Source organism: Nyctereutes procyonoides, unplaced genomic scaffold, assembly GCF_905146905.1.
Source record: "Nyctereutes procyonoides isolate TBG_1078 unplaced genomic scaffold, NYPRO_anot_genome, whole genome shotgun sequence".
Lineage (NCBI taxonomy): Eukaryota > Metazoa > Chordata > Mammalia > Carnivora > Canidae > Nyctereutes > Nyctereutes procyonoides.
In genome coordinates this window covers 88,777,951-88,791,568 of record NW_026575140.1, presented here as the reverse complement: position 1 = coordinate 88,791,568, position 13,618 = coordinate 88,777,951, and the positions used below count along the sequence as shown (strand labels likewise).

Sequence of the window (13,618 nt, the reverse complement as noted above, 5' to 3'; positions counted from 1 at the left end):
GGAGCTGAATCCAGGGCTCCAGAGCTGGCCCCGCCACTGGGGTTGTTCCTCCTGGGGCCTCACGGGGTAAACAACCCCTACTGAGCCCTGCACCAGGCAGAGGCAGATCAGCTCCCCCAAGTGCTCACACTTGAAAATCAGCACAGCAGGCCCCTCCCCCAGAAGACCAGCTGGACGGACCAGTTCCAGGGGAAGTCAAGGGACTTAAAGTCTACAGAATCAGAAGATACTCCCCCGTGTTTTTTTGTTTTTTTTTTTCTTTTTTCTTTTCTTTTTGATTTCTGATTGCTTCCCCCACCCCCGTTTTTTTCACCTTTCTTTCTTTTTCTTTCTCTTTTTCTTCTTTTTTTCCCTTTTTTCTTCTTTTTCTTTTTTCTTTTTCTCTTTTCTTTCCTTCTCTCTCTTTCTCTCCTTTTCCCAATACAACTTGTTTTTGGCCACTCTGCACTGAGCAAAATGACTAGAAGGAAAACCTCACCTCAAAAGAAAGAATCAGAAACAGCCCTCTCTCCCACAGAGTTACAAAATCTGGATTACAATTCAATGTCAGAAAGTCAATTCAGAAGCACTATTATACAGCTACTGGTAGCTCTAGAAAAAAGCATTAAGGACTCACGAGACTTCATGACTGCAGAATTTAGATCCAATCAGGCAGAAATTAAAAATCAATTGAATGAGATGCAATCCAAACTAGAAGTCCTAAGGACGAGGGTTAACGAGGTGGAAGAACGAGTGAGTGACATAGAAGACAAGTTAATGGCAAAGAGGGAAACTGAGGAAAAAAGAGACAAACAATTAAAAGACCATGAAGACAGATTAAGGGAAATAAATGACAGCCTAAGGAAGAAAAGCCTACGTTTAATTGGGGTTCCTGAGGGTGCCGAAAGGGACAGAGGGACAGAATATGTATTTGAACAAATCCTAGCTGAAAACTTCCCCAATCTGGGAAGGGAAACAGGCATTCAGATCCAGGAAATAGAGAGATCCCCCCCTAAAATCAATAAAAAGCGTTCAACACCTCAACATTTAATAGTGAAGCTTGCAAATTCCAAAGATAAAGAGAAGATCCTTAAAGCAGCAAGAGACAAGAAGTCCCTGACTTTTATGGGGAGGAGTATTAGGGTAACAGCAGACCTCTCCACAGAGACCTGACAGGCCAGAAAGGGCTGGCAGGATATACTCAGGGTCCTAAATGAGAAGAACATGCAACCAAGAATACTTTATCCAGCAAGGCTCTCATTCAAAATGGAAGGAGAGATAAAGAGCTTCCAAGACAGGAAGGGACTGAAAGAATATGTGACCTCCAAACCAGCTCTGCAAGAAATTTTAAGGGGGACTCTTAAAATTCCCCTTTAAGAAGAAGTTCAGTGGAACAATCCACAAAAACAAGGACTAAATAGATATCATGATGACACTAAACTCATATCTGTCAATAGTAACTCTGAACATGAACGGGCTTAATGACCCCATCAAAAGGCGCAGGGTTTCAGACTGGATAAAAAAGCAGGACCCATCTATTTTCTGTCTACAAGAGACTCATTTTAGACAGAAGGACACCTACAACTTGAAAATAAAAGGTTGGAGAACCATTTACCATTCAAATGGTTCTCAAAAGAAAGCAGGGGTAGCCATCCTTATATCAGATAAACTAAAATTTACCCCGAAGACTGTAGTGAGAGACGAAGAGGGACACTATATCATACTTAAAGGATCTATCCAGCAAGAGGACTTAACAATCCTCAATATATATGCCCCGAATGTGGGAGCTGCCAAATACTTAAACGAATTATTAACTAAAGTGAAGAAATACTTAGATAATAATACACTTATACTTGGTGACTTCAATCTAGCTCTTTCTACCCTCGACAGGTCTTCTAAGCACAACATCTCCAAAGAAACGAGAGCTTTAAATGATACACTGGACCAGATAGATTTCACAGATATCTACAGAACTTTACATCCAAACTCAACTGAATACACATTTTTCTCAAGTGCACATGGAACTTTCTCCAGAATAGACCACATACTGGGTCACAAATCGGGTCTGAACCGATACCAAAAGATTGGGATCGTCCCCTGCATATTCTCAGACCATAACGCCTTGAAATTAGAACTCAATCACAAGAAGAAGTTTGGAAGGCCATCATATACGTGGAGGTTAAGGACCATCCTGCTAAAAGATAAAAGATCCTGGTCAACCAGGAAATTAAGGAAGAATTAAAAAGATTCATGGAAACTAATGAGAATGAAGATACAACCGTTCAAAATCTTTGGGATGCAGCAAAAGCAGTCCTGAGGGGGAAATACATCGCAATACAAGCATCCATTCAAAAACTGGAAAGAACTCAAATACAAAAGCTAACCTTACACATAAAGGAGCTAGAGAAAAAACAGGAAATGGACCCGATGCCCAGCAGAAGAAGAGAATTAATTAAAATTCGAGCAGAACTCAACGAAATTGAGACCAGAAGAACTGTGGAACAGATCAATAGAACCAGGAGTTGGTTCTTTGAAAGAATTAATAAGATAGATAAACCATTAGCCAACCTTATTAAAAAGAAGAGAGAGAAGACTCAAATTAATAAAATCATGAATGAGAAAGGAGAGATCACTACCAACGCCAAGGAAATACAAACGATTTTAAAAACATATTATGAACAGCTCTACGCCAATAAATTAGGCAATCTAGAAGAAATGGACGCATTCCTGGAAAGCCACAAACTACCAAAACTGGAGCAGGAAGAAATAGAAAACCTGAACAGGCCAATAACCAGGGAGGAAATTGAAGAAGTCATCAAAAACCTCCCAAGACACAAGAGTCCAGGGCCAGATGGCTTCCCTGGGGAATTCTATCAAACGTTTAAAGAAGAAATCATACCTATTCTACTAAAGCTGTTTGGAAAGATAGAAAGAGATGGAGAACTTCCAAATTCGTTCTATGAGGCCAGCATCACCTTAATTCCAAAACCAGAGAAAGACCCCACCAAAAAGGAGAATTACAGACCAATATCCCTAATGAACATGGATGCAAAAATTCTCAACAAGATACTAGCCAATAGGATCCAACAACACATTAAGAAAATTATTCACCATGACCAAGTAGGATTTATCCCCGGGACACAAGGCTGGTTCAACACTCGTAAAACAATCAATGTGATTCATCATATCAGCAAGAGAAAAACCAAGAACCATATGATCCTCTCATTAGATGCAGAGAAAGCATTTGACAAAATACAGCATCCATTCCTGATCAAAACTCTTCAGAGTGTAGGGATAGAGGGAACTTTCCTCGACATCTTAAAAGCCATCTACGAAAAGCCCACAGCAAATATCATTCTCAATGGGGAAGCACTGGGAGCCTTTCCCCTAAGATCAGGAACAAGACAGGGATGTCCACTCTCACCACTGCTATTCAACATAGTACTGGAAGTCCTAGCCTCAGCAATCAGACAACAAAAAGACATTAAAGGCATTCAAATTGGCAAAGAAGAAGTCAAACTCTCCCTCTTCGCCGATGACATGATACTCTACATAGAAAACCCAAAAGCCTCCACCCCAAGATTGCTAGAACTCATACAGCAATTTGGTAGCGTGGCAGGATACAAAATCAAGTCCCAGAAATCAATAGCATTTCTATACACTAACAATGAGACTGAAGAAAGAGAAATTAAGGAGTCAATCCCATTTACAATTGCACCCAAAAGTATAAGATACCTAGGAATAAACCTAACCAATACCCTCAAAACTATAGAACACTTCTGAAAGAAATTGAGGAAGACACAAAGAGATGGAAAAATATTCCATGCTCATGGATTGGCAGAATTAATACTGTGAAAATGTCAATGTTACCCAGGGCAATTTACACGTTTAATGCAATCCCTATCAAAATACCATGGACTTTCTTCAGAGACTTAGAACAAATTATTTTAAGATTTGTGTGGAATCAGAAAAGACCCCGAATAGCCAGGGGAATTTTAAAAAAGAAAACCATTTCTGGGGGCATCACAATGCCAGATTTCAGGTTGTACTACAAAGCTGTGGTCATCAAGACAGTGTGGTACTGGCACAAAAACAGACACATAGATCAATGGAACAGAAGAGAGAACCCAGAAGTGGACCCTGAACTTTATGGTCAACTAATATTCGATAAAGGAGGAAAGACGATCCACTGGAAGAAAGACAGTCTCTTCAATAAGTGGTGCTGGGAAAATTGGACATCCACGTGCAGAAGAATGAAACTAGACCACTCTCTTACACCAGACACAAAGATAAACTCAAAATGGATGAAAGATCTAAATGTGAGACAAGATTCCATCAAAATCCTAGAGGATAACACAGGCAACACCCTTTTTGAACTTGGCCACAGTAACTTCTTGCAAGATACATCCACAAAAGCAAAAGAAACAAAAGCAAAAATGAACTATTGGGACTTCATCAAGATAAGAAGCTTTTGCACAGCAAAGGATACAGTCAACAAAACTCAAAGACAACCTACAGAATGGGAGAAGATATTTGCAAATAACATATCAGATAAAGGGCTAGTTTCCAAGATCTATAAAGAACTTATTAAACTCAACACCAAAGAAACAAACAATCCAATCATGAAATGGGCAAAGGACATGAAGAGAAATCTCACAGAGGAAGACATAGACATGGCCAACAAGCACATGAGAAAATGCTCTGCATCACTTGCCATCAGTGGCAAATCAAAACCACAATGAGATACCACCTCACACCAGTGAGAATGGGGAAAATTAACAAGGCAGGAAACAACAAATGTTGGAGAGGATGCGGAGAAAAGGGAACCCTCCTGCACTGTTGGTGGGAATGTGAACTGGTGCAGCCACTCTGGAAAACTGTGTGGAGGTTCCTCAAAGAGTGAAAAATAGATCTGCCCTATGACCCAGCAATTGCACTGTTAGGGATTTACCCCAAAGATTCAGATGCAATGAAACGCCGGGACACCTGCACCCCGATGTTTCTAGCAGCCATGTCCACAATAGCCAAACTGTGGAAGGAGCCTCGGTGTCCATCGAAAGATGAATGGATAAAGATGATGTGGTTTATGTATACAATGGAATATTCCTCAGCCATTAGAAACGACAAATACCCACCATTTGCTTCAACGTGGATGGAACTGGAGGGTATTATGCTGAGTGAAGTAAGTCAATCGGAGAAGGACGAACAGTATATGGTCTCATTCATTTGGGGAATATGAATAATAGTGAAAGGGAATATAAGGGAAGGGAGAAGAAATGTGTGGGAAATATCAGAAAGGGAGACAGAACATAAAGACTCCTAACTCTGGGAAACGAACTAGGGGTGGTGGAAGGGGAGGAGGGCGGGGGGTGGGGGTGAGTGGGTGACGGGCACTGAGGGGGACACTTGACGGGATGAGCACTGGGTGTTATTCTGTATGTTGGTAAATTGAACACCAATAAAAATTAATTTATTAAAAAAAAAAGGACCCGAGCCCTAGTCATCAGAGAATCTGGCCAGTGCGCCAGAGAGCAGACGGACGCCCTCCTCCGCACGCTCAGGGTGACCACACGCTGAGGACCCACCCACAGGATGACCAGGGAACACGCACAACTGCTGGCGGCACTTTGGTCAATGGCAAGTTCTAGTCAATCTTGGTTTAGCCAGTCTGTGGCCATACTTGTTGCAGGTGAGCCTTTAAGGCCTCTACGTTCAAAGATAAAGAGAAAAGGCGAAGACACGGATCTGTTTTAAGATAAAATACTGAGACTGCGGCCCTGAGCACGGAGAACGGCCAACTTCCTGGGCCTGTGGGTCACAAAATGTGGGAGGTAAACGGTTCCTGCAATTACACCAGAGCCGCTTGTCGGGCAGGAAGGGTGGTCTGCTTCCACCCAACTCCTGGGAAAGGCGGGAAGCCTGAGAGGTGAGCAGAACGAGCGCAAGGGGCAGCGGGTTCCTTTTTTATTCAATGCAATTTGCCAGCACGTAGCACGCCACGGCGCTCGTGACTCTTCAGCCGTGGAGAGCCCTCGGTGCCCGTCACATCACGCGCCCCCCTTCACGCCATCACCAGATCACCAAGTCCCCTCGTCCCCCATCGTCCAGCAACCCTCAGTAGGCCTCCTACCGTTACAAGTTTCTACGGATTCTCTCCCTCTCTGGCAACTTCCCGTTCCCTCCTTCCCCTGTGACGCTCTGGGCTGTTTCTTATATTCCTCACATGAGTGAAACCACAGGACAACTGTCTTCCTTGGTTGACTTATTTCCCTCAGAATAACACCCTCCAGGTCCACCTACATCGAAGCAAGTGGCAAGTGTTCATCCCTTCCGAAGGCTAGCGTTCCACTGTAGCTGTACACACATCTCTCTCCACCTGTCGCAGGACACCTCAGCTCCTTCCACAGTTTGGCCACTGTTGCTAGAACTCTGGGTGTAGGTGCCCGTTCTGATCGCCGGCATCTGTATCTTTGGGGTAAACACCAACCAGTACAACTGCTGGGTCATAGGGCAGCTCTATTTTTAACTCTTTGAGGAACCCCCAGACTATTTTCCAGAGTGGCTGCACCAGCTCACATTCCCCCCAACAGTGCAGGAGGGTCCCCTGTCTCCACATCCTCGCCAACACCTGTTGTTTCCTGTCTTGTTAAGTTTTGTCATTCTCACTGGGGGATGATAGATGGGATCTCACGGTGGTTTGGATGTGTAGTTCCCTGGTGGCCAGTGATGTTCAGCATGTTTTCACGCATCTGCTGACCATTGCTACATCTTCTTTGGAGAAATGTCTGTTCATGCCTTCTGCCCATTTCTTTTTTTTAATATTTTATTTATTTATTCCTGAGAGACACACACACACAGAGAGGAAGAGACACAGGCAGAGGGAGAAGCAAGCTCCATGCAGGGAGCCCGACGTGGGACTCCATCCCGGGTCTCCAGGATCAGGCTCTGGGCTGAAGGTGGCGCTAAACCGCTGCGCCACCCGGGCTGCCCATTCTGCCCATTTCTTGACTGGATTATTTGGATTTTCGGTGTTGAGTTTAATAAGTTCTTTATAGATCTTGGATACCAGCCCTTCATCTGATACATCGTTTGCAAATATCTTCTCCCATTCCATAGATTGCTTTTTATTTTGCGGTTTCCTTTGCTGTATAGAAGTATTTTTATCTTGATCAAGTCCAATAGTTCATTTTTGCTTTTATTTCCTTTGTGTTTGGAAATGTGTCTAACAAGGAGCTGCTGTGGCCGAGGATGAAGAGGTTGCTGCCTATGTCCTCCTCTCCAATTTTGATGGAATCTTGTCTCACATTTAGATCTTTCATCCATTTTAAGTTTATCTTTGTGTCTCATGTAAGAGAATGGTCCAGTTTCATTCTTCTGCACGTGGCTGTCCAATTCTCCCAGCACCATTTATTGAAGAGACTGTCCTTTTTCCAGTGGATAGTCTTTCCTGCTTTGTCAAATGTTAGTTGACCATAGAGTTGAGGGTCCATTTCTGGATTCTCTATTCTGTTCCATTGATCTATGTGTCTGTTTTTGTGCCAGGACCACAACTTTGTAGTATGACCTGAAATCTGGCATTGTGATGCGCCCAGCTATGGTTTTCTTTTTCAATATTCCTCTGGCTATTCAGGGTCTTTTCTGATTCCACACAAACCTTAGGATTATTTGTTCTGACTCTGTGAAGAAAGTCCATGGTATTATGATAGGGCTTGCATTGAATGTGTAGGTTGCCGTGGGGAGCACTGACATTTCACAACATCTGTTCACAACAACATGAGCATGGCCTGTTTCCCATCTCTTTGTGCGTTACTCCATTTCTTTCATAAGTGTTCTGTAGTTTGTAGAGTACAGACCTCTTACCTATTTGGTTGGGTTTATTCCTAGGTATCTTATGGTTTTGGTGCAGTTGTAAATTTCTTTCTTAATTTCTCTTTCTTTAGTCTCATTGTTAGTGTATAGAAATGCAACTGATTTCCATGTGTTGACTTTATATCCTGTCACATTGTGGAATTGCTAGAAGTTCTAGCAATTTTGAGGTGAAGTATCATGTCATCTGTGAAGAGTGAATGTTTGACTTCTTCTTTACCAATTTGAATGCCTTTTATTTCTTTTTGTTGTCTGACTGCGGAGGCTAGGACTTCCAGTAATATGTTGAGCAACAGAGGTGGGAGTGGGCATCCCTGTCGTGTTCCCGACCTTAGGGGAAAGGCTCCCAGTGTTTCCCCATTGAGAATGATATTCCCTGTGGACTTTTTGTACATAGCTTTTATGATTTGAGGTATGTTCCCTCTATCCCTACATTGTGGAGAGTTTTATTCAAGAAAGGATATATTTTGGCAAATTCTTTTTCCGTACCAATTGAGAGGATCATATGATTCTTGTGCTTTCTTTTATTAATGTGACGTATCATGATAATTGATTTGTGAATGTTGAACCAACCTTGCAGCCCACGGATAAATCCCACTTGGTTGTGGTGAATAATCCTTTTAATGTACTGTTGGATCCTATTGGCTAGTATCTCGGTGGGAATTTTGACATCCAAGCTCATCAGGGATATTGGTCTTCAATTCTCCTTTTTTGTTGGGGTGTCTGTCTGGCTTTGGGATCAAGGTAACCCTGGCCTCACAGAATGAATTTGGCAGTTTTCCTTCCCTTCCTGTTTTTTGAAACAGCTTCAGAAGAAGTGGTATTAATTCTTCTTTAAATGTTTGGTAGAGTTCCCCTGGGAAGCCGTCTGGACTCCTGTTTATTGGGAGATTTTTGATAACTGCTTCAATTTCCTTGCGGGTTATGGGTCTGCTCAGGTTTTCTATTTCTTCCTGTTTCAGTTTTGGTAGCTTAGAAATTTCCAGGAATGCATCCATTTTTTTTCCAGATTGCCAAATTTGTTGGCATATAATTGCTCATAATATGTTCTTAAAATTGTTTGTATTTCCTTGGTGTTGATCCAGAGCTTTCCTCTTTCATTCATTATTTTATTAATTTGAATCCTTTCTCTTTCCTTTTTGACAAGTCTGGCCAGGGGTTAATTGATTTTATTTTATTTTTTTAATCAATTCTTCTCCTAAAGAACTAGTTTCATTGATCTGTTCTCCTTTTCTTTTGGTTTCTATTTCATTGATTTCTGCTATAATCTTTATTATTCTCTTTTCTTGCTTGGTTTAGGTTTTATTTGCTGTTCTTTCTCCAGCTCCTTTAGGTGTAAGATTAGCTTGTGTGTTTGAGAGCTTCCTAATTTTTTGAAAAAGGCTTATATTGCTAAGTACTGCCCTTTTAGGACCACCTTTGGTATACCCCAAAGATTTTGAACAGTTGTGTTTTCATTTGTTTCCATGAATTTTTTTAATTCTTTAAATCTCTGGTTGACTCATTCATGTTTTTAGTAGGATACTCTTTAACCACCAAGTGTTTGAATTCCTTCCAAATTTCCTCTTGTTTCCAAGCTTTTGGTATCGAGACCTGATTTGTTACTCATTATATAATCTATTCTGGAGAATGTTCCATGGGCACTTGAGAAAAATGTGTATTCAGTTGCTTTAGAATGGAATGCTCTGTATATAACTGTGGAGTCCATCTGGTCCAGTGTGTCATTCAAAGTCCTTGTTTCTTTATTGATCTTTTGCTTAGATTATCTGTCCATGGCTATGAGTGGGATGTTAAAGTCCCTCATAATCAATAATCAATATTGATTATTATCAATGTGTTTAATTTTTTATTAATTGGTTTATATAATTGGCTGTTCCCAAGTTAGATGTATAAATATTTATAATTAGATCTTCTTGTTGGATAGATCCTTTAATTATGATATAGTGTCCCTCTTCATTTCTTATTACAGTCTTTGGTTTAAAATCTAGTTTGTCTAATATGAGGATTCCTACCCTAGCTTTCTTTTGATGTGTATTTGTATGATAAATGGCCCCATCTCCTCACTTTCAATCTAGAGGCAACTTTAAGTCTAAAATGAGTCTCTTGTAGACAGCAAATAGATGGGTCTTGCTTTTTTATCCAGTTTGATAACCCTGTATCTTTTGATTGTAGCATTTAGCCCATTTACATTCAGAGTAACTATCGAAAGATATTAATTTAGTGCCATTGTATTACTTGTGAAAGTTCTGTAGATTGTCTCTTTCTCTTTCTGGTCTGTTATTTTTGGGCTTTCTCTTCACTTATAGGATCCCCTTTAATATTTCTTGCGGGGCTAGTTTAGTGTTCACGAATTCTTTTAGTTTCTGTTTGTCCTGGGAACTCTTTATCTCTCCTTCCATTCTGAACAACAGCCTTGCTGCATAAAGTATTCTTGGCTGCATATTTTTCTCATTTAGTACTCTGAATATATCATGTCAGCCCTTTCTGGCCTGCCAGGTCTCTGTGGATAGTTCTGCTGTTAATCTAAGATTTCTCCCCCTCTACGTTAGGAATCTCTTATCTCAACCTGCTTTCAGGATTTTCTCTTTATTTTTGAAATTTGCTTTTTGAAAAAGCTTCACTATTATATGGTGGAGTGTTGATCTATCTTTATTAATTTTCAGAGAGATTCTCTCTACTTCTTGGACTTGAATGCCTGTTTCCTTCCCCAGATTAGCTATGATTTGCTCAAATATTATCTTCTCTCTCTCTCTTTATTCTTTTTCAGGGGCCCCAGTAATTCTAAAATTGTTTCACATTATTGTATCTCTGATTTCTCAAAGCCTCCCTGCATGGTCCATCAATTGTTTTTTTTTTTCTCATTTTCTCAGCTTTCTTCCTTTCCATCATCTAGTCTTCTATTTAATTTACCCTCTTGTGCTTCATCTACTCTAGGTATTAGAACATCTATTTCAGACTGCATCTCAGGTAAAGCACTTTTAACTTCAGCTTGATTATATTTTATTTCTGCACTAAGAGATTCTCTAGTGTCTTTTATGCTTTTTTCAAGCCCAGCTAATAACTTTATAATCATTATCCTGAATTCCAACTCTGACATATTACTTATATCCATACCAATTAGATCTGTGGTTCTTTCATTGTGAATTATCTCTAGTCATTTTTCCCAGAGAAGAATGAAGAGAACAAAAGCAAAAATATCAATCACAACCTACACAAAATACACACTAGACAAATCTGAAGGTGTCAGAAACCAAAAAAGAAAAGAAAAAGAGGGCAACCCTGGTGGCGCAGTGGTTTAGCGCCGCCTGCAGCCCAGGGTGTGATCCTGGGGACCCTGGATCGAGTCCCACGTCGGGCTCCCTGAGTGGAGCCTGCTTCTCCCTCTGCCTGTGCCTCTGCCCCCCCCCCTCTGTCTCTATGAATAAATAAATAAAATCTTTAAAAAAAGAAAAGAAAAGAAGAAAAGAAAAGATAAGAAAAAGAAAAAAAGGGGGGAAAGAACATAACCTCCCAAGTGGACACAACAGAGTGTTCCACTTGGTCCTGGGTGTATTTTGGTATATTTGTTAGAAGACACTAAATCTCAGAATTGAATACACTGAAAGAAAGCCAAAAATGAATAAAATATCTATAAAATGCAATTGTAAAAAATGAAAGTGAAAAAAAGGCTTACAAACAAAGAGTTGATAAAACAAGAAACTAGTTGAAAAGGAAAACTTTAAACTGAAAGATAAAAGAAACATGAGGGGGAAAAAATCCCAAAATCTATATACTATTTTCCCCTAGTGCTAGAGTTTTGCAGTTCTGTGTGCCTGTAAACTCAGTATCCACCTCATGTTCCAGCTGGTCTTCTAGAGGAAGGGCCTGCTGCTCTGATTGTCGGGTGTCTTTGCCAGGGTGGAGTTGCATTACCAGGGGGCCAGGCTCAGTGTAAGCTGCTTCGGGTTGCTCTATGTGGCTTTTGTTCCCCAAAGGCCTTACTTGCTGCTTTAGAGGATGAAAATAAAAATAAGTGCACTCCGGAGCTGAAAGATCACAGCCCTTCTTTTTAACAAACCCTGAGGGAAAAGTAGTCTGCACCTCTGTGTGCACCAAACTTTGCAGATGCCTACGGAGCACAGCCGCTCCAAACCCCCTGGAGGTGGGGAGGAAGGTCACCACGGGCCTGCTGCTTGCAGGGCTCCCCAGAGAGAGTCGTCAGCTTGTGACACACTTTGTGGTTTATGGCAAACTGAGAGCCCACTCCTGGATTCCCTGACCATAGCTGGTTTCCCTGCCCCAGTAGTTGAGAACTCTGCAGCTCAAGCACCCCCCTTCTTTGTGTGGCCCCAAGGATCCTGAGGCCACACTGTTCTACCTGGTACTCTGCCCTGCTTCGCCACTTGAGCGCCTTCAGGGAGGGATGTCTCTCACTGGAGCAGACTTCTAAAAGCTCTGGTTCTGTGCTCCGGAGCATTATCACTTAATAGGAGCCAGCTTACAGAGGCTCGCTCCCCATCGCCTTTGTCTTCTCATATGTCCCTCAGCTTCACTCTGCCACACCTCCTACCTTGCAAAAAGTGGTCACTTTTCTATTTGTAGAATTCCAGCAATTCTTTTCTTACATATCAGGTTGAATTCATAGGTGTTCAGAATGATTTGAGAGTTAAGTAGCTAAATTTAAGGGACCAGATGAAACGAGGCCCCCTACTTTTCTGCCATCTTGCCTCCCTCCCTCTCTCAACTAACCAGGGAGACAGCATTTCATATATTAATTAAGTCAACCTTCCACCACCATAGGTTCTCTTAGATGCAATGGTGCATGTGTCTAGCCCCAAGCAAGCAATATGGCTCATTGGTAGGTGACCATATAACTTTTCATCTAAACTAGAGTACTTGAAAATGACAAAGGTGTTAATCAGAATTCATGGACCATGACTCATAGGGATAACAACAAGTTCCACTTTTAGGGACAGTGGGCTAATTTGTCTCAGACCTGCTAATAACAACTAGATGAACTGGGAAAAAAATTAACCTATTTGAAGATACTGGATCTATATCAAGGCAAGCCTTGACGAGTCAAGTTTCCAGAGAGGCAGGCGGCCTAGAGAGGTGAACCTGGCACATCTTACACTTTTTCCTTGAGACACTGTTTGATTCCCCAAACATCGGTTGAGAGGCTGAAAAGCTGAGCATATCCCCCAGCAATTTATGAGATGGAGGGAAAGAAATTGCAGTTCATAGACTACCAAGGTAGAGGAGGGGCCATAGCAATTTTAGGCTTTCAACTGGGACCCAAAGGGCTATCCCCTAGAAGAGAAGGTAAACAAGAATTAGACTTGCTCTCATAAGAAACAAAGCCCAGCTTTGAATCATATTACTTTCTGGAAGCAAAAATAAATCTGTCTGTATAGTTTCAAATGATTTAAATCATGTTTTCATAAATAAATTGGATTGAAAAATGATTAGGCATACCAGAAGGTATTACTTTACTGAAACCATGAGAAAAACAGACAACAGAACAGATACATAGGAGATTAGACATTAAGCCTCTTAAGCATAGCTTTGAAATAACTATAATATGTTCAAGGAATTTTTTAAAAAATGGAAAATTTTGGCCAAAAAAGGGAAACTATGGAAAAGAATCAAATGAAAATTCTAGAACTAAAAATCATGAAATCTGAAATTAAGACTAGTTTTTTTTTAATTTTTTTAATTTATTTATGATAGTCACAGAGAGAGAGAGGCAGAGACACAGGCAGAGGGAGAAGCAGGCTCCATGCACCGGGAGCCC

The 13,618-nt window shown here is 41.1% G+C and overlaps 1 protein-coding gene across 3 annotated transcripts in view; it reads right to left on the bottom strand.

The window, feature by feature from the left end:
- The window catches only part of LOC129497083 (beta-galactosidase-1-like protein 2), a 63,753-nt gene that overhangs the window by 28,511 nt on the left and 21,624 nt on the right, over positions 1-13,618 (bottom strand). The window lies entirely within an intron of this gene.